Source organism: Giraffa tippelskirchi, chromosome 3, assembly GCF_054371585.1.
Source record: "Giraffa tippelskirchi isolate mGirTip1 chromosome 3, T2T-mGirTip1v1.2.pri, whole genome shotgun sequence".
Lineage (NCBI taxonomy): Eukaryota > Metazoa > Chordata > Mammalia > Artiodactyla > Giraffidae > Giraffa > Giraffa tippelskirchi.
In genome coordinates, this window is record NC_137277.1 from 100,507,029 (window position 1) to 100,527,555 (window position 20,527).

Below are 20,527 nucleotides of genomic sequence, written 5' to 3' on the forward strand. Positions count from 1 at the left end.
TTGTTTTTGTGGTCTGGTAAATAGCAAATTTCATCAGGGTTTTTTTTTTTGTCTAGCTTCTAACTATAAATTGAATGGAGCACAAAGCAGCATTTCCCAAACTTTAATGCATTTTCAAATCTGGCTTAAAAACATGAAAAGTACAACTTGAAATTTTGCTTTCCAAAATGCTCTCAGGTGATGTGGTGCTGCTTATCTGAGGACTATGTTTTGAAAAAGGCAAGGACTGAGATTTCTGTCAAAAACCTTCCTAAATGTACAAGAGCGTGGAGTGAATACTTTGAGGGGGAAATCAGTCATTAGCTCATGACGAATATAGTAAGGTGTGTGTGTAGATGAAATAATATTAACTAGTTATACTATTTAATTCAGAGGAAAAGCTTAATATTCATGCATTTTATTAGGACCTAGGGTTAAGAAAAATCGCCACCTGTAAACCTATCTGGTCTGAGTTAGAAAATGGGAAGCTTTCATTCCTCTAGTGACCATTAGAGGTAAACTGTTTCATCTTACCTAACCTGCCTGATAGTTGAAGCCATGGAGCCAGTGATGCGCCAACAATGACAGGAACAAGTGACTGTGAAATATTTAGTGATTCTGTGAGCTGGCTGTTAATCCACTGGTAGCTTGATAGTTTGTTATATTGATCCCTGGTGGAAGTGTTGCTTGGTCGCTGAGTCAATGTCTGAGTCTTTTGTGACCCCATGTACTACAGCCTACCAGGCTTTTCTGTCCACGGGATTTCCCTGAAGTGGGTTGCCATTTCCTTCTCCAGGGGATCTTCCTGACCCAGGTATCGAGCCTGTGTCTCCTGCACTGTAGGTGAATCTTTACTGCTGACCCACAAGGGAAGCCATGGTGGGAGTATTTACACCATGGAAATTGATAAGTGCTACAAACAGGGCTGGTTTGCATTCCCGCTTTTCCTTACGGAGATGGTTTATCAGCATAGCATTGCCACAAACCCACTATTTAATTTGTATATTTTAGCAACTGACAGGTGGTATGCTAGGTCTAGATTCAGCCTTTCTCCCTAACCTACCTGCCGGTGCATGCTGTCAGTGGCTCCCTCCTTTGTAAATACAACTTTATGCATGCACATAGTTTCACATGGCATCCTCTAAGCCTGGATTTCTCCTAGTTTCCCAGAGCTGAGTTGCTGTTTGGGCCATAAGTGAATTTCTCAAAAGTAATTTAACGTACTTAGAATCACAAACTCTACCTGAATTTTTAGACTGTTATGGTGAGATGCTCCAAGGGCATCTTAGAACAAGTCATTTATCTAAAAATCACTCCTTTTAGAAAGTTGAGCCAGTCGTGATATTTATTTTGTCACTAACGATCTAATCTGAAGAGGAAGAGCTGATAGGGAGGATGCAAAATTGAAGCCTGGTAGGTGTGCATGGGAAAAGGGGGCCCTAGGGTGCAGCTGGAACAGATGAGAATAGAGACCCAAAGATGTGGTATTTGTGTGTGTTGGTGGAGGGATTGTGAATAGGGATTAACAGTAGGGAACAGGGTAGAGAGAAGAAAAGAAACAAAGATGACGGTTTTCCAGGAGCCCCAATATTAGTTGGTTAAGTCTCAAAGTTTTTGTATTATTATTATGAACCAGTTATTTGGGCACTAGGCAGTGTACAAAGTGATTTTATAAAAATTTGATGGGAGCAGTATCCTTATTTACTGATGAAGAAAAAAAGTTTAAGTCACAGAACTGGCATGAGGTTAAGCTCAGACAAGGGATGGGCAAACTACAGTCTTCAGGCCAAAAATGGCCCACTGTCTCCTTTTTTTTTTTTTAAATAAAGTTTCATTGGAACATAGCCATTCCCAACTCTATAGTCTTGCCTGTGGTTCCTTTTGCTCTATAACAGCAGTTGATTAGTTATGACAGAGAAGTCTTGACAGGAACTGCATAGCACGCAAAACCAATAAAAAAAAATTAAAAAAAAGCCACACTATCTGGCCCTTCGCAGAAAAAAATCTGCTGGCCCCACCTTTAGGTTCCAGGATCCCACTATGCCAGCTGAGTGAATTTTATTTATGCCAGTATTGTATAGGACCACAAACATGACACAATTTTAGGAGTATTACAGATCTCTGGCGCAAAAACAATACCAAAGCAATACCATAGTAATAGCTAAAATTCTTACCACTCATTAATCACTTCTAGGAATTAAAGCATGAAAAGCTTTATTTAAAATATTATCTAGGGAAAAAGTAATAACTTAAGTACTGGTTTTCAACATTCTATGAAATAAACCTGATTTATTTCTTAACCAATAGGCAGGTATGTACTAAGTGGACGGGCCATGAGATGTAAAGTTTCAGTGAGACAGGGGATGTCATCTTAAGCAATGTGGTGAGAGACTTGAGATGAAAACCAAGAGAAAGCATGCTCCTTTGTGGCCCAACAATCAGTGTTATAAAAATATAAGTTAAGAATGGCCTTGGACCATTGTAGGGTTACAGAAATATTCTGTTTGACCTGGCTGATGGTTACATGGGTATGCATGTAAGTAAAAAAAAAAAGAAGGCCATCATTAAGTTGCATACTTAGAGTTGTGCATTTTGCTATGTTAATTAAACCTAAATTTTTTCTTTTAAAGAATAGAAATAAGCGAACATTTGAGAAAAGATTGCCATTGGTGGTCAAAGAAAGCTTTTGGTGGGTTAAGAAAACATTTAAAATAGATTTTCTGTATTGAGAAAATAAGCAAACTTCATCATTTGTGATATACCAGATGCCCCCATACAGGTTTCACATCTGATTAACCAGGATGCCTAAAGTTACAAAAGTCTGAAAAATAATCACACCTGATACAATTTATTTCTCATTTCCACTGTATAATCCTTAGGGATTTGATTTAGGTTATACCTGAATGGTCTAGTGGTTTTCCCTACTTTCTTCAATTTAAGTCTGAATTTGGCAATAAGGAGTTCATGATCTGAGCCACAGTCAGCTCCCGGTCTTGTTTTTGCTGACTGTATAGAGCTTCTCTAACTTTGGCTGAAAGAATATAATCAATCTGATTTCGGTGTTGACCATCTGGTGATGTCCATGTGTGAGTCTTCTCTTGTGTTGTTGGAAGAGGGTGTTTGCTATGACCAGTGCATTCTCTGGCAGAACTCTATTAGCCTTTGCCCTGCTTCACTCTGTACTCCAAGGGCAAATTTGCCTGTTACTCCAGGTGTTTCTTGACTTCCTACTTTTGCATTCCAGTCCCCTGTATTGAAAAGGACACCTTTTTTGGGTACTAATTCTAGAAGGTCTTGTAGGTCTTCCTAGAACCGTTCAACTTCAGCTTCTTCAGCATTACTGGTTGGGGCATAGACTTGGATTACCGTGATATTGAATGGTTTGCCTTGGAGACGAACAGAGATCATTCTGTCATTTTTGAAGCAACAGTTAGAACTGGACATGGAACAACAGACTGGTTCCAAATAGGAAAAGGAGTACGTCAAGGATGTATATTGTCACCGTACTTATTTAACTTATATGCAGAGTACATCATGAGAAACGCTGGGCTGGAGGAAGCACAAGCTGGAATCAAGATTGCTGGGAGAAATATCAACAACCTCAGATGTGCAGATGACACCACCCTTCTGGCAGAAAGTGAAAAGAACTAAAGAGCCTCTTGATGAAAGTGAAAGAGGAGAGTGAAAAAGTTGGCTTAAAGCTCAACATTCAGAAAACAAAGATCATGGCATCTGGTCCCATCACTTCATGGCAAATAGATGGGGAAACAGTGGCTGACTTTGTTTTTCTGGGCTCCAAAATCACTGCAGATGGTGACTGCAGCCATGAAATTAAAAGAAGCTTACTCGTTGGAAGAAAAGTTATGACCAAACTAGACAGCATATTAAAAAGCAGAGACATTACTTTGCCAACAAAAGTCTATCTAGTCAAGGCTATGGTTTTTGCAGTAGTCATGTATGGATGTGAGAGTTGGACTATAAAGAAAGCTGAGTGCTGAAGAATTGATGCTTTTGAACTGTGATGTTGGAGAAGACTCTTGAGAGTCCCTTGGACTGCAAGGAGATCCAATCAGTCCATCCTAAAGGAAATCAGTCCGGAATATTCATTAGAAGGACTGATGTTGAAGCTGAAACTCCAATACTTTGGCCACCTGATGTGACGAGCTGACTCATTAAAAGACCCTGATGGTGGGAAAGATTGAAGGCAGGAGGAGAAGGGGATGACAGAGGATGAGATGGTTGGATGGCATCACCGACTCAATGGACATGAGTTTGGGTAGGCTCCAGGAGTTGGTGATGGACAGGGAGGCCTGGCGTGCTGCAGTCCATGGGGTTGCAAAGAGTCAGACATGACTGAACGACTGAACTGAACTGATACAATAAAGTCTGAATAAATATATTAATATATCTTAGTTGTCTTCATAAAAAATTATAATATTAGCTAACATTTAATGAGTTATGTGCCAAGGAATATGGAATTTATCATGGATTAATTCATTTAATCCTCAGAATAACCCTGATATAGATACTATTATTATTCCATATTATACATGAAGAAATTGAGACAGTAAATTGTGAACATCGTAAACATCGACATTTTAGGAATCAGTGAACATTTGCATCTTAGGAATCAGTGAACTAAAATGGTTGGGGATGGATGATTTTAATTCAGATGACCATTATATGGGCAAGAGGGTGTCCCAGGTGGTGCTAGTGGTAAAGACCTCACGTGCCAATGCAGGAGACTTAAGAGACTTGGGTTCAATCCCTGGGTTGGGAGATACCTTGGAGAAGGGCAAGGCAACCCACTGAAGTATTCAAGAATCCCATGGACAGAAGAGCCTGGTGGGCTACATGTCCACAGGATCACAAGGAGTCAGACACGACTGAAGCACCTTAGCACACACTGTGGGCAAGAATCCCTTACAAAAATGGAAAAGCCCTCATAGTCAACAAACAAGTCTGAAATGCAGTACTTGGGTAAAATCTCAAAAATGATGGAATGATCTTGGTTTGTTTTCAAGGCAAACCATTCAACACCACAGTAATCCAAGTCTATGCCCTAAACACTGATGATGAAGAAGCTGAAGTTGACCACTGTTAGGAAGACCTACAAGACCTTCTAGAATACCAAAAACGATGTCCTTTTCATCAAAGGGGATTGGAATCCAAAAGTAGGAAGTTAAGAGATATATGGAGTAACAGGCAAATTTGGCCTTGGAGTACAAAATGAAGCAGGGCAGGGCTAACAGAATTTTGCCAAGAGAACACACCGGTCATAGAAAACATCCTTTTTCAAGAACAGAAGAGACAACTCTACACATGGACATCACCAAATGGTCAATACCAAAATCAGATTGACTATGTTCTTTGCAGCTGAAGATGGAAAAGCTCTATACAGTCAGCAAAAGATAAGACCTGGAGCTGACTATGGCTCAGATCATGAGTTCCTTACTGCAAAATTCAGGCTTAAATTAAATAAAGTAGGGAAAACCAATAGGTCATTCATATAAATAAAGTCCCTTATGATTATACAATGGAGGTGATGAATAGATTCAAGGAATTAGAACTGATAGAGTGCCTGAAGAACTATGGACAGAGGTTCATAACACTGTACAGGAGGCAGTGACTAAAACCATTCCCAAGAAAAAGAAATGCCAGAAGGCAAAATAGTTGTCTGAGGAAGGTTTATAAAGAGCTGAGGAAAGAAGAAAAGCAAAAAGCAAGGAAGAAAGGTAAAGACATACCTAACTGATTGCAGAGTTCCAGAGAACAGCAGGGAGAGATTAAAAAAAAAAGCCTTCTTAAATGAAAAATGCAAAGGAATAGATGAAAACAACAGAATGGGAAAGGCTAGAGATCTCTTCAAGAAAATTGGAGCTATCAAGGGAACATTTCATGCAAGGATGGGCATGATAAAGGACAGAAACAGTAAGGACCTAACAGAAGTAGAGGAGATTAAGAAAAGGTCACAATAATACATAGAACTATACAAAAAAGTCTAGATGACTGGGATAACCATAATGGTGTGGTCACCCATCTAGAGTCAGACATCCTGGAGTGTGTAGTTAAGTGGGCCTTAGGAAGCATTACTACCAACAAAGCTAGTAAAGCTGATGGGATTCCAGCTGAGTTATTTCAAATCCTAAATGATGATGTTGTTAAAGGGCTGCACTCAATATGTCAGCAAATATGGAAAACTCAGCAGTGGCCATAGGACTGGAAAAGGTCAGTTTTCATTCCAATTCCAAAGAAGGGCAGAGCCAAAGAAGATTCAAACTACCACACAACTGCACTTGTCTCATGTGCTAGTAAGGTTATGCTCAAAAGCCTTCAAGCTAGGCTTAAGCCGTATGTGTACCAAGAACTTCCAGATGTACAAGCTGGTTTTAAAAAAGGCAGAGAAACCAGATATCAAATTGCCAACATTCACTGGATCACAGAGAAAGCAAGGGAATACAGAAAAACATCTACTTCTGCTTCAGTGACTAGACTTCTGCTTCACAGCCTTTGACTGTGTGGATTACAACAAACTAGGGAAAATTCTTCAAGAGATGGGAATACCAGACCACTGTATCAGCCTCCTGAGAAATCTGTACGAGGGTCAAGAAGCAACAGGTAGAACCTTACATAGTACAACTAACTGGTTCCAAATTGGGAAAGGAGTATGATAAGGTTGTATATTATCACTATGTTTATTTAACTTCCATGCAGAGTACATCATGCGAAATGCTGGGCTGGATGAGTCACAAGCTGGAGTCAAGGTTGCCAAGAGAAATATCAACAACCTCAGATATGTAGATGACACAACTCTAATGGCAGAAAGTGAAGAGGAATAAAAGAATCTCTTCATAAGGGGTGAAAGAGGAGAATAAAAAAGCTGGATTAAAATTCAACATTCAAAAAACTAAGATCATAGCATCTGATCCCATCATTTCATGGCAAATAAAAGGGGTAAAAGTAGAAGCAGTGACAGATTTTTCTCTTGGGCTTCAAAATCACTGTGGATGGTGACTGCAGCTATGAAATCAGAAGATGCTTGCTTCTTGGGAGGAAAGCTATGACAAACATAGTTAGCATATTAAAAAGCAAAGACATCACTTTGCCAACTAAGGTCCATCTAATCAAAGCAATGATTTTTCCAGTAGCCATGTACGAATGTGAGAACTGGATCAAAAAAAAAAAAGAAAAAGGGCTGAGCACCAAGGAATTGATGCTTTCAAACTGTGGTGCTGAAGAAGATTCTTGAGAGTCCCTTGGCTTGCAAGGAGACTAAATTGGTCAATCCTAAAGGAAGTCAACCCTGAATATTTCCTGGAAGGATTGATGCTGAAGATAAAGCTCCAATACTTAGGTCACCTGAGGAGAAGAGCCAATTCATTGGAAAAGACTCTGATGTTGGGAAAGATTGAAGGCAAAAGGAGAAGAGGGTGGCAGAAGATGAGATGGTTAGATAGCATCACCAACTCAATGGACATGAAATTGTACAATCTCCAGGAGACAGTGGTAGACAGGGAAGCCTGGTATGCTGTAGTCCATGTGGTCACAAAGAGTTGGCTAAAACTTAGCAACTGAACAACAACAAAATTGTCTATGATATACTCAACATAGGCAGATATGCTCCAGAATCACACTTTTTATCACTTTGCTATATAGTCTCTCAACAAAGATGGCCATTTCCTTTGGAATCCAAATTTATTTGAGGACTATAAGAGAAACCTGTATGCAGGTGAGGAAGCAACAGTTAGAACTGGACATGGAACAACAGACTGGTTGCAAATAGGAAAAGGAGTACGTCAAGGATGTATATTGTCACCCTGCTTATTTAACTTACATGCAGAGTACATCATGAGAAACGCTGGGCTGGAGGAAGCACAAGCTGGAATCAAGATTGCCGGGAGAAATATCAATAACCTCAGATATGCAGATGACACCACCCTTATGGCAGAAAGTGAAGAAGAACTAAAGAGCCTCTTGATGAAAGTGAAAGTGGAGAATGAAAAAGTTGGCTTAAAGCTCAACATTCAGAAAACTAAGATCATGGCATCTGGTCCCATCACCTCACAGCAGATAGATGGGGAAACAGTGGAAACGGTGGCTGACTTCATTTTTCTGGGCTCCAAAATCACTGCAGATGGTGACTGCAGCCATGAAATTAAAAGATGCTTGCTCCTTGGAAGGAAAGTTATGATCAACCTAGATAGCATATTAAAAAGCAGAGACATTACTTTGCCAACAAAGGTCCGTCTAGTCAAGGCTATGGTTTTTCCAGGGGTCATGTATGGATGTGAGAGTTGGACTATAAAGAAAGCTGAGCACCGAAGAATTGATGCTTTTGAACTGTGATGTTGGAGAAGACTCTTGAGAGTCCCTTGGACTGCAAGGAGATCCAACCAGTCCATCCTAAAGGAGATCAGTCCTGGGTGTTCATTGGAAGGACTGATGTTGAAGCTGAAACTCCAATACTTTGGCCACCTGATGCAAAGAGTGACTCATTTGAAAAGACCCTGATGCTGGGAAAGATTGAGTGGAGGAGGAGAAGGGGACAACAGGGGATAAGATGGCTGGATGGCATCACCAACTCAATGGACATGAGTTTAGGTGGACTTAGGGAGTTAAGTGATGGACAGGGAGGCCTGGCATGCTGCAGTTCATGGCGTCACAAAGAGTCAGACACAACTGAGCACCTGAACTGAACTGAAGATTATCTTTTTTATTGAGAAACATGGGTTTGCTTCTACCACATCCAGGTCTTCATTTGGTCTCTGGATTATACTCAGTAAATATGCAATAAATAATGTAGAAATTAAAGCACATGGAGGATATGACACCAAAGCACAAGCAACAAATGCAAAAATGACAAGTGGGCCTACATTAAACTAAAAAGCCTTCATAATTAAATAATCAACAGCATGAAAAGGCAACCAATGGAATGGGAGAAAATATGTGCAAACCATATATTTCATAGTTGATATTCAAGGTACATAAGGAACTTCTACAACTCAATAGCAAAAAACCAATAAAACATATCCCAATCAAAAAATAAGCAAAAAACCTAAACAGACATTTCTACAAAGAAGACATATAAACAGCCAACAGAGCTATGAAAAGATTTTCAGCATCACTAATCAACAGGGAAATGAAAATCAAAACCAAAATGAGATGCCACCTCACATCAATTGGGATGGCCATTATAAACAAAAGAGAGAAGTGTTGGTGACGATGTGGAAAAATGTAAACTCTGTACATTGTGGTGGGAAGGCAAACTGGTGAAGCCACTTTGGAAAACAGTATGGAGGTTTCTCAAGAAATTAAAAATAGAACTGCCATGTGATGCAGCAATCTCATTTTTGAGTACATATTCAAAGAATTGAAATCAGGACCATATATATATATATATATTCCCATGTTTGCTGTCCCAGTATTCACAAATAGCCAAGCTATGAAAACATCTTAAAAGGTCATTAATGCATGAATTGATAAAGGAAATGTGGTATATACATAAAACAGTGTATTAGTTCAGTTCAGTCGCTCAGTCATGTCCGACTCTTTGCAACCCCATGGACTGCAGCACGCCAGGCCTCCCTGTCTATCACCAACTCCTGGAGCCTACCCAAACGCACGTCTATTGAGTCGGTGATGCCATCCAACGATCTCATCCTCTGTCATCCCCTTCTCCTCTTGCCTTCAATGTTTCCCAGCATCAGGGTCTTTTCAAATGAGTTATCTCTTCACATCAACATTCAGGACTGATTTCCTTTAGGATGGACTGGTTGGATCTCCTTGCAGTCCAAGGGACTCTCAAGAGTCTTCTCCAACACCACAGTTCAAAAGCATCAATTCTTCAGCGCTCAGCTTTCTTTATAGTCCAACTCTCACATCCATACATGACTACTGCAAAAACCATAGCCTTGACTAGACAGACCTTTGTTGGCAAAGTAATGTCTCTGCTTTTTAACATGCTGTCTAGTTTGGTCATAACTTTTCTTCCAAGGAGTAAGCATCTTTTTATTTCTCGGCTGCAGTCACCATCTGCAGTGATTTTGGAGCCCCTCAAAATAAAGTATGCCACTGTTTCTCCATCTATTTGCCATGAAGTGATGGGAGCAGATGCCATGATCTTCGTTTTCTGAATGTTGAGCTTTAAGCCAACTTTTTCACTCTCCTCTCTCACTTTCATCAAGAAGCTCTTCAGTTCGTCTTTGCTTTCTTCCATAAGGGTGGTGTCATCTGCATATCTGAGGTCACTGATATCTCTCCTGGCAATCTTGATTCCAGCTTGTGCTTCCTCCAGCCCAGCGTTTCTCATGATGTACTCTGCATATAAGTTAAATAAGCAGGGTGACAATATACAGCCTTGACGTACTCCTTTTCCTATTTGGAACCAGTCTGTTGTTCCATGTCCAGTTCTAACTGTTGCTTCCTGACCTGCATACAGATTTCTCTTGAGGCAGGTCATGTAGTCTGATATTACCATCTCTTGAAGAATTTTCCACAGTTTATTGTGATCCACACAGTCAAAGGCTTTGGCATAGTCAATAAAGCAGAAATAGATGTTTTTCTGGAACTCTTGTGCTTTTTCAATGATCCATCAGATGTTGGCAATTTGATCTCTGGTTTCTCTGCCTTTTCTAAAACCAGCTTGAATGTCTGGAAGTTGCCAGTTCACGTATTATTGAAGCCTGGCTTGAAGAATTTTGAGCATTACTTTACTAGCGTGTGAGATGAGTGCAATTGTGCAGAAGTTTGAGCATTCTTTGGCATTGCCTTTCTTTGGGACTGGAACGAAAACTGACCTTTTCCAGTCCTGTGGCCACTGCTGAGTTTTCCAGATTTGCTGGCATATTGAGTGCAGCGCTTTCACAGCATCATCTTTCAGGATTTGAAATAGCTCAATTGGAATTCCATCACCTCCACTAGCTTTGTTCATAGTGATGCTTCCTAAGGCCCACTTGACTTCAAATTCCAGGATGTCTGGCTCTAGGTGAGTGATCACACCATCGTGATTATCTGTGTCGTGAAGATCATTTTTGTATAGTTCTTCTGTGTATTCTTGCCACCTCTTCTTAATCTCTTCTGCTTCTATTAGGTCCATACCATTTCTATCTTTTATTGAGCCCATCTTTGCATGAAATGTTCCCTTAGTATCTCTGATTTTCTTGAAGAGATCTCTAGCTTTTCCCATTCTATTGTTTTCCTCTATTTCTTTGCATTGATCACTGAGGAAGGCTTTCTTATCTCTCCTTGCTATTCTTTGGAACTCTGCATTCAAATGGGAATATCTTTCTTTTTCTCCTTTGTTTTTTGCTTCTCTTCTTTTTACAGCTATTTGTAAGGCCTCTTCAGACAGCCATTTTGGTTTTTTGCATTTTTTTTCCCTTGGGGATGGTCTTGCTCCCTGTCTCCTATACAATGTCATGAACCTACATCCATAGTTCATCAGGCACTCTATCAGATCTAATCCCTTAAAACTATTTCTCACGTCCACTGTATAATCGTTAGGGATTTGATTTAGGTCATACCTGAATGGTTTAGTGGTTTTCCCTACTTTCTTCAATTTAAGCCTGAATTTGGCAATAAGGATCATTCAACCTTAAAAAAGAGGCAGTTGTGCCATATGCAACAACATGGGTGAACCTGGAGGACATTATACCATGTGAAATAAACCAGTCACAGCAAAACAAATTTCACATGATTCCATTTATATGGGGTATTTAAAAATAATTAAATTCATAGAAACAGTGAGACTGATGGTTGCCACCATCTGGGCGTAGGGGAGGGGAAAAGGGAGAGTTGCAGAAAAGGTATAAAGTGTTAGATAAGCCAAATGAGTAAATCCTAAAGTTCTGTTGCATGACATTGTGCTTATAATTAACAATACTGTATTGTACACTTAAGAATGTGTTAAGAGGGTAGATCTCATATTATGTTCTTACTACAATAAAAATAGAGGAACTGTCACCACCTAATATATAATTAGATTGTTCCATTTACTCAAAGTTTTATAGCTCTTCCTTTGATGTTTCAACACTCCACTAAACTATAATAGGTACATACTTTTTTTTAAATCCAAGTCTTCCTTTGTTTAGTTCCCTGTCATATCTTATCTATAAAGGAGCTCAAACTTTTCAGAAATTTAAAAATAAAGCACACAGGTGTATCAGGGGGATTTACGGAGCAAACATATTTAGTCGTCCCTTAAAAGCCTATCTCAAATGTTACCTCCTTTGTGAAGTAGTCCCCAAATCTTAAGGCAGGATGAATCTTCTGCTCTCTTCTTCCAGCTCTGTGGCTATTGCCGTATGTTACATTTTAACTCCACATGGAGAGGAAGTGTATCATAACCAGTCCTATATTCCAGAGCCTAGCACATCTGGCATGCAGTGGAAGCTCAATAAAATTTGATTTCTGAATGAAGGAAAACACTTTTAGAGGTGCTTGGAAACTTTGTGTTATTTTGTATACAAAGTAGCATCCTTAAACTGATTGGGTGGCAACTGAAACTTACAAGTACACTAAGATTAGGCAAGGCTGATTGCTAACTAACAGTCGGCTCTAATAGTCCTTGCATTTGTTTGGTTACTAATAAGCACAAATTTTTCCCAAAAAAACTCACAAGTGATTCTTGAAGTCATTGACATAATTTTTTGAATGTATTTATCCATGGATTCCCCCAAGCCCTGCCTCCAACTAACAATCTTGAAGAATCCACCAATGTGTTTCTTAGTTTAATTCTTACAGTATTTGACAGATTAAAGCATTTTATAACTCTGATTTCCTGTTCCATGCATCAGTCTAAATATTTGTGTTTAGGTTTGAGTTCTAAACATCTCCTTAGACCATTCTACCAAATGCCCTTGAAAGAATTATGATGCTTATGTATCTTCTATCATACCCAGAAGATCATGATTGATCCTCTGAACTAATTACAGCTCTCCTCCCTGCAGCTTCTGAACCTTTTCAACACAGTGCTCAAGGCAGTCACTACCACACAACCAGATGAGGCCTAGGCAGTATCTCTGATGCCCAGGTTTTTTCTACCCATACCACTGGTCTATGTTCCAAGCCATGTTTTCCCAATCATCATGCCTCTCTCTCTCTTTCATATGTACTTGAACCACCTAAAAACCCTGAATCTGAAAAGCTACAATAGTTATTAAGGTTTTCATTGTCCTGGGGCCTTGAAGTTTTCCCTACCCTTTCAACTCTTGGAGGTCTCAAGGCCTCGGTTTTTTGCCTGGGACATTTTCATTCCTCTGTTTTCCTCCTGACATGAAACAGGATTCAGAAGATTTAGTTCTTCCTCTTAGGCTACCAAGGTTTTACCAATAGGTAAGGACTTTAAGTATAAACAAATACAATTCCCTATGCTTCTACAGAAAAAAGGTGTGAAGACTCCCAGGAAACATGAACAAAAGTACCTAAAAAGAATCACCCTTTTCATCAGCACATTATTATTGTGAGTTCCAGATTTATTGATGGTCATGATAGGAGCTGAGTCCCCGGGAAGTTACATTCTCAACAGTGGGGTCTCCAATGACAGAAAATACCTAAAAGTTGGGATAACTCATAAATGTGTAATGCCCCGCAACTGCAACCCTCCCTTCTTTTACCCATGTCTAAAGTCAGTGGTGACTTTTACTATATACAATGTGAAACTCAAGGAAAAGCCCTGCTTAACTGCTGAATGGTATAAATTAAGCTAAAATGAGTAATTTCGGGTCTGTAACAACACTTTTCACTCTCCCTTCCTAGGGCTCCTTTTCTCTGAGGAACTGCTCTGTCCCAGGTGACTAAGAGTATCAGACTGGCCTGGGAAGGCACCAGACTCAAGCTCTTCTTTTCCCATGTAATTAATAATTAACCATCCTCTGTCCTTCATGACTGGTCCATTAAAGCAGGCCAGCAGAGTTCCTCTCATGACACTTCCTAAATATAGGGGCTAAGAAGGAAGAGTCTCTGATATGCAAAGTTTTTCCAGCCACTTATGACTCCAGTTGATGCTCATAATTTCAACCACATGGAGAAACCCACCAAAAAAACAAGCCAATGTAAAGCAAAACCAAGAGATATAGATAAGGAAATTCCTGATGACACTACCTGAGCATCGAGTTCTTATCATACCTGATCCATTCTATCACTGACCTTGTCAGTTACATTGGTCAACAGAATTTTATTTTTGGCTTGAAGTAGTTTGCAATGAAGGGCTTCCTTGGTGGCTCAGATGGTAAAGAATCTACCCACAATGTGGGAGACCTGGGTTTGATCCCTGGGTCGGGAAGATTCCCTGGAGAAAGGAATGACTACCCACTCCAGTATTCTTGCCTGGAGAAGCCTATGGAAGAGGACCCTTGTGGGCTTCAGTCCATGGGGTTGCAAAGAGTCAGGTACAACTGCGTGACTAACACTTTCAGTTTTACAATGTGTTTCTGTTACTAGAAGAAACTTGATTACTATTATACATATATTTGAAAGATATATTATTATACATGAAATATCTTGAAATTTGGGAAACCCAAGTTATACCCTAAACTATGCTCATTGGGGCTGCTACTATATTCCACCTTGCTGCATCTACATGACTCCCCTGAGTTCCTACCACCCAAGTCCTAAGGATCAACTAAGAAGCAAAAGCAAGAACCATCTTGAATTCCTTCTCTGGTTAGGTAGAGTCATCTGCCTCTTGAATGAAGTCTTCCTACCTTCTTTGCATGCTCAGTCCCTCAGTTGTGTCTGACTCTTTGCAGCCTCATGGACTGTAGCCTGCTAGGCTCCTCTGTCCATGGAATTTTCCAGGCAAGAATACTGGAGCAGGTTGCCATTTCCTACTCCAGGAGATCTTCCAGACCCAGGAACCGAACCTGTGTCTCCTGCATTGGCAGGCATATTCTTTACCACTGAGCCACCTGGGAAGCCCACCTCTGTTATATTATGTCTAAAGCCTTTAACATCTCTATCACAAACACAGCATGCACTCTTCTACTTTATACTTAACCCACAAAAGTTTGTGTATTAAATGTCCTGCTCTGTCGTTTGCCCCATTTGGATTCCTGAGCACTGGCAGCCTGTCATATACCCTTCAGGTCAAAGATTGTAAGAGTTTTCTCTATGGAATTTGACTAGCCAAGAATTAAAGTCTTTGAGATGATGTTGAAAGCTCTTTAATTAAATATTTTACCCATGCACAGAGAGCTTTCAGGCAGCTTTTCAGAGTTCCACTCTTAACTAGCAAACACCTGAAGAGCAACACTAATACAAATACAGAGGTCAAAACTAACAAGAAAAGATAAAATATGGAAATAATGGAGAAAACATAAGATTTCAGGAAAGATGCAGAAAATCCAAATTCTACTTAACAGGTGTTGCAGAAAAGGAAAACAGAGAAAATGAAGAGAGGGAATCATCAAAAAGTAATTTGGTACATTTTTCATAAACTCAGCATCATTTTCTAGACTAAAAGGGCTCATGAAAGCCCCAGCATGATGGAAGCAAAAAGACCCACAATGTATCAGCTACTTCTTATGTAAAACATCAGATCCTCCTGGTCTCTTGTTTCAGTCACTGCTATGGCAACCAGATCTGGTTCACGTATGTCTCACTTCAAGCCAGTACTGCATGCCTCTTGACTCCTGCCCTGAGGCCTTTCTGTTGGCACTAAAGACTGCAATGTCCCAGAATCCTATTTGAAACTCATAAAACCTTAACTTTTTCTTATCTGGAAAACCAACACTAAAACATACAAAGATGCATCATCATGAAATTTTAGAACACTAGGGATTAAAAAAAAAAAACCTAAAAGCTTCTGGAGGGAAAAAGAAATAGATCACACAGAGATCAAATATCACAACAATACTAGAAAGGTAGAAGAAAACAAAACTTTCCAAGTTCTGAGGGGAAAAAATTTCTTATAACCAGAGGCAGAAAAGGCATTTGATAAAATTTAACACCTATTCATTAAGAAATTCTTAACAAACAAGGAAATGAGAAAACACTCTTGATCCAAAAAAAAAAAGTATTTATAAAAATATAACCTGCAGATGCATGCATGCATGCTAAGTCGCTTCAGTCGTGTCCGACTCTGTGCGACCCTATGGACAGCAGCCCACCAGGCTCCTCTGTCCACGGGATTCTCTAGGCAAGAATACTGGAGTGGGTTGCCATTTCCTTCTCCACAGCTTTGCTCAAGGCTCAACCTTTTCCCTCAGGGACTCAAGGAGGAGAAGGGGCTCTTTTTCCAGGTTTGAGGTCAAGTTGTAAACTCTCTATATCAATCATTGGCACCCGATTTCTTTTCACAGCGATAGGTCTGATTACAAGCATACGATTACGTCCTGTTCAATGAGATGTGAAGGAAGGCTATCGGCTGGCTTCTGTTGCAGGTTTTTACTCTCTTAATAGTGTTACATAACCAGGAAAAAGCCCCTTCTCCTTACACTGTTTTTTTTTTTTTTAAATTTAGTCTTGCCCTCTTGTACCTATCAGCTATAAGGTAGCCAATATGACATAGCTAAGATACTGTATTGATCATATGACTACCTTAAACATCCTTAATAGATTTTTATTTCTTAGAAGTTAAAATCAATTTGTTAGCACCATTTAAAGATTTCCTCTTGCTCTACCTTAGCCTTGAATTTCACAATCTGGTAATATCAGGCTGCTTATGCTTTCACACCTCCATTCTCTATTCATGTGGCTAACTTAATTATCTTCTAAGACTCTGAGCATCTTCACATCCAGAAAGCCTTCCTCAAGTGTTATGTGCCACTCCAAGGCACATATTCACCTGTTCATCCCCCTGCCATGCACTTCTCAAGCACAGTTCTGTGTGGACGTGACTGAGACTAGTGCCTAGAATACAGTGTTCAATAAATATGTTGCATTTTTAGTAATGCTCTTGCCTGGAGAATCCCCAAGGACAGAGGAGCTTGGTGGGCTACAGTTTATGCGGTCACAAAGAGTCGGACATGACTGAGCAACTAAGCACACAATTGCTGCTCAGGATAAGGACCAGGGAAGCTCTCTGCCCTCACTCATAACCTGCAGAACTACTGATCAAATATTCAGGTAAAATAAAGGCATACAACTTCACAAAAACAAAACAAATAACAGAACAATTTCTCAGGTATCTTTTCTCAGGTAGTTACCACAGAATTTGATCCACCAAAAATGAGGTGGTAAACCAAGAAGAAAACATGGGATACAGGAAACAGGGAATTTAAACCAATAAACAGGCAAAGGTAATCTCTAGGATTATGGTAAAGGGAGATATCAGGAAAAATGTTCTAAGGACCTGGATGACAAGACCAAATAAAAGCAGGTCAAAAGGCATTAGGCTCTAGAAACTTTATCTTCTTCAAGAAGATAAAGCTAGAATACCTTAAGTGTTTAAATATAACAAGATGATAAATATATAACTAGAGGAGGTTTTGGTGATTAAACAAGCAAGATAGTTATCAACTATGGCAACGCACTCCAATATTCTTGCTGGAGAATCCCATGGACATAGGAGCCTAGAGGGCTACAGTCCATAGGGTTGAAAATGACTGAAGCAACTTACCACCACAACCAGGGAAACAAAAATGTGTCCAATAATTTAAAAAATCATAGTATGTTATATGGTCCAGCTATAAAAATAACCACATACCAAAACAGTGTAAACACTGAATATTTGCTCAACCAAAATTATGGTATAATGGTGTTGGGAAGATGGAGTGATGGGAAAGTTTCATGTATGGAGTAAAGCTGAAGAATATGATAAAGAGCCACATCTCTGTATTCTACAGTAGAAATTCAGTGTTTAAAAACAAAAGTCTCAAGAAATAGCAACATAAACAAAATGGAAGTAAACATGAAAACATCAGAAAGATTTGGAAGTGATTGACTTTGGGAGGGAGTATTGGGGTCAAGGACAGGGGACTGCAACTGCTTTGTTTCACTTTATAAAAAACATTGGAAAATGGACTCTAATCTCTGTGCTGGTATAACCTTGGATAAAAATGAAAATTTGGACTTCTGCTTTAAGCCATTAGGAACAAACGAAGTTTGGACTTACTGTCAGGCCATAATTAACTAGAAACTTGAGCAAACTACACGAACAACAGGTAGCACAAGACTTTGATAGCTGATTTACGGCAAACTCTAATGAAGGTGAACCCTATGAGTCCTAGTAGTTCTGCCTGGAGGAAATTTCCCAAACAGCACAGAAAGTGGGAACCCAAAGGACTCTTGCAATCTCACTAGATAGAGGAGAAAACTTAGAGCTCAAGGAGTCTGAGGGAGCTAGAGTATGTGGAGAAGAGTAATGGAGAGTAATGAAATATTCACTGGGTCCCCTTTATAATTTGGCTAAGTATTAATCTGCACATTCATAAGGTGAAATTCTATAAGTATGTAAAGGACAACTTCTAAGGAGAACAACTGCCAGAGAGTTGCAAGCAGAACACCCCCAGAGTTCACACATCACTGGAAATATTCTGAGTTCACAAATAGCCAGGGTAAAAAGTCCCTCTGAAATAGAAAAAGCACTCAATGGAGACCACAGGAGAATCAACCTCATGTTGTCTTAATTAGCCATAAAATTATAAACTCTACTCTAGATGTGCCTTATTGAAGTCTTAAAAAACAAAACAAAATAAAACAAAAAACTTTTGAAAGAATCAAATTTATCTGCCAATAAGCTAAATGATTAACAGGAAAAAGCTCAACAAACACTCTGAAGGACTAGAACAAAATTCAGCTCTCATATAACATAAAATTTACAGTGTTCAGAATCCAATAAAAAAATCACTACACATGTATAAAAAAGAGAAAATATAACCAACCAAGAGGAAAATCAGTCTATAGTAACAAATCTAGAAATCACAGAGATGTGGAATCAGTAGACAGAAATTTCAAGACAATTATGATAATTATGCTTTAGAATTCACAGGAAGGGAATTCCCTTGGTGGTCCAGTGGTAAGAACTCACTCTTTCACTGCTAAGGGTGTGGGTATGATCCCTGGTCAGGGAACTAAGTTCCTGCAAGTCATGCAGCCAGAAAGAAAGGAAAGAAGAAGGGAGGGAGGGAGGAAAGGAAGAAAAAGGAATAGAGAATCAGAGGAAAATGAATACAAAGAGGACGGAAACAGAAGATATAAAAAGGAACTAAAAAAGAACTTCAACATATGAAACCTACAACATTTAAAACATCTATTACATCTCCCTTGTTGGAGATAATTAACAGCAGATTAGGAACAAGAAAAAAATATGGTGAACTTAAATAAAATGCAATATTTATTCTCAAAAATGAAGCATAGAGAGGAAGAAGACAACAGCAGCAGCAACAACACAACTTATCTCCTTTCTTCTCTCTTTTGTGGCATAATTGTTAAACATTTTTCATTATAAACCTCTAAATATATTGTTTTCATTATTACTTTAAACAGTAACACCACCACCATCAAGGCTCCAACAAGACATACATGTGATTAGAATACCAGGAAGAGGGAAAAAAGGGGGTGAGTGGGGGTAGGTGGAGAGACATGTAAGCATATAATGCCAAAAGTTTTTCCAAATTTGAGGAAGGCTATAAACTTTCTTCAAACCTTCTGGGTTTGAAGCAAAAGTAAGCAGAAAGAAGGAGATAAATAAAGATAAGAGTAGAAATCAATGAACTAGAAAACAAACAACAAAAACCATCAATTAAATGAAAAGCTTGTATTTTGAAAAAAATCAATAAAGTTGATAAATCTGTAGGTAAGCTGAACAAGTAAAAGGAGAGAAGATACAACTTACCAATATCAGAAAGGAAAGGGGATTTTACTATAGATTCTTTTAAATGAATAGTAGGGGAATATCAGAACAAATTTATGCCAATAGATTTGACAAACTAGAGGAAATGAAAAAAATTTCTTGAAAGGCACAAATCACCAAAGCCAGCTCAAGGGAAAAAAAAAACTTTGAATAGCCTTATGTCAAAACAACATAATTTAAAACCTCTCCAAACAGAAAATATCAAATCGAATCCAGCAATACATCTATGTGCTAGTACACCATGACAAGTGGCATTACTGCACAAACTCATTTCAGAAATGTATAATATTTTAAACATGAATTGATAGAAATCATCTTAACAATAACAAAACATACAACCATATCAATAGCTGTAAAAACAAGTATTTGACAAATCTGAATACCCATTCACAACAAAAATTCAGCAATCTAGGACTAGAAACTTTTAAGCCAAATGAAAGGCATTTACAAACAACCTACAAGTAACTTAACAGGAAGAGATTGAATAAGACACGATTATCACTCATACCAGTTCTCTTCAACTGTTGTACTATAGGTTATAGCCAGTGCAAAAAACAAAAGTAAATAAAAGCATACATATTAGAAAAGAAAAAGTAAAGCTGTCTTTATTTACAGATAATATTATTAGCCAGGTACACATATAAAGAAATCCACATAAAAAACCTTCTATAAGTAGTAAGTGAATTTAGCAAGATCTCAATATCAAAGAATGCTATGCTATGCTAAGTCGCTTCAGTTGTGTCCGACTCTGTGCGA

At 38.9% G+C, this 20,527-nt stretch overlaps 2 long non-coding RNA genes across 2 annotated transcripts in view; one reads left to right on the plus strand and one right to left on the minus strand.

Moving 5' to 3' along the window:
• LOC145542942 (uncharacterized) overlaps nucleotides 1–20,527 on the minus strand; it is a 140,328-nt gene that overhangs the window by 111,235 nt on the left and 8,566 nt on the right. The gene's annotated exons all lie outside the window — the stretch shown is intronic.
• LOC145542944 (uncharacterized) lies at nucleotides 16,417–20,341 on the plus strand. The gene is made up of 2 exons (XR_014080283.1): nucleotides 16,417–16,907; nucleotides 17,403–20,341. It is a non-coding gene; the product is annotated as an uncharacterized LOC145542944 (long non-coding RNA).